Here is a 1,906-nt window from a genome sequence, read left to right on the forward strand (position 1 = left end):
GGCCCTGTACTTAAAATTTTGACGAGCTTTTCTACCCTGCTGTAGAATAATTTTGTTCAGTCCAAGTCATTTGGACAAAGTTGGCCTTCCTTCCTGCTCCTCTTCCCTTTCAAGCCCAGCATGGGCAAATGACTCAGGTTTGGCCAATCAGACTGCTTCCTCTTTGTAGTCACAGTGATTTAATCAGGGATGGGCACCTGATCAGAGCAGGACTAATCAGTCTTGATTGAGACTTTTACTGGCATTCTTGGGAAAGATGCTCTCTCTTTCAATGGGATTAGAATCTGTAAAGACAATGTCATTCAAGTCTTCCAGCAGCCACCTTGCTTTAATGTGGGAAACACTTGTGTGAAAATAATCACAGAGGAAAGTAAACTCAGAGATGGTGAGAAAAAGAAACCGGGTCTTAATGATATTATTTGAACTCTTGGATATAGCTGTGCCTAAAGCTAGATCTACTCTTTAGACTTCCCAATCACACAGATTAATAGATTCCCTCTTTGGCTTAAGCCCTAGTTTGAATAGGGTTTCTGCTACTTATTTTTGAAATAGTCCTGAGTAATACAAACAACTTATAAAATCTAAAAGTGTACAGCTACCAATCTTGAGCCACTTCAATTCCAGCAATAGAATGAATATGTGTTATAAAGATTGAGACTAACAGGTTTAGTTGGTGCAAATTTTTCTTATGCCTTCATTTCCTATTAAATCAGTTTAGTTATTACTGGCAAGTTATTAGAGTAGCTCAGCTGTAACACTATTTTCTTTCTTTTTTTTTTTTTNGATGTCCGACTTGACCCCAGGAACTGAAGGACTTGGTCTGAGGAACATGGATGTGTGCCTTTCTGCTCTTCCTATGAATGATGATCCCTAACATTACCAGGGGACTTCAAAAAGTTCATAGAAAAGTAGAATTGAGGCATAATATGAATCTTTCCATAAATTTTTTGAAGTACCCTCGTAATTTGAAAGCCAGATGCAAGAACATGGAGTGGTTTTACCCTGATTTGTGATGAAAATGGATGGTTCATCTTGACTAGGTAAATAGGGAGATAGGTGAGCACATCTACCCACCAGCATACATACCCATTCTGTTAGACTTTATATATGCACATTTCAAATCAGACCCAATAGACGCTTAAGCCTGCCCCTTCAGAACAGGTATTTACAGCAGGGAAAGTTCTGGTTTGGACCGTCTGTTTTGAGCTATTAGGAAACTGAACTGGCTCAAGTGGACGGAAAGATTTAGGCAGTGGGAGAATAATTATGGTTCCTTCTTTACTGCCTAAAGCCATTTCCAGCTCTTGGAAAGTTGAAATATTGAACAAAATTATATTACCTAGGTTAAAATAAGCACCCCTGAGAATAGATTGTTATTATATATTAAGGTATATCTATTGTGCAACAGTTGATATTCCTATTTCTATATCTTATGAACCAAGCTTGGAATCTTCACTAAAAATAAATTCATTGTTAGCACATTACTGGCTATTTCTTTCCATTGGTTGCTATTTATAGACTAGTGGCACATTCCCAAAGCCTACACTCTTAGACTGGTACTTTCAGAAACATTCTTGACAATCCCATCAATAGAAACAGCTAAACGCTTAAAAATAATAGGTGTTTGTACTTAGCAACTGTGGAGTTTGACTTAATGCTGATGATATGCTTTAAAAGAAAGTCCTTTTCTCACACGTGGTCTTACTTGACCCACAGAGCAACCCTGTAAAGTACACAGGACAGGTATTACAGTATAGGGACAGGTATAGCTGATATTTTTTGAGCAAGTATTATCTGCCAGGATCTAGGCAATGTCACAAAATATTACATATATCTTGGGCCGAGCCTGTGGCGCACTTGGGAGAGTGCGGTGCTGGGAGCACAGCAACGCTCCCGCCGCGGGTTC

Source organism: Galeopterus variegatus, unplaced genomic scaffold, assembly GCF_000696425.1.
Source record: "Galeopterus variegatus unplaced genomic scaffold, G_variegatus-3.0.2 Scaffold358, whole genome shotgun sequence".
NCBI lineage: Eukaryota > Metazoa > Chordata > Mammalia > Dermoptera > Cynocephalidae > Galeopterus > Galeopterus variegatus.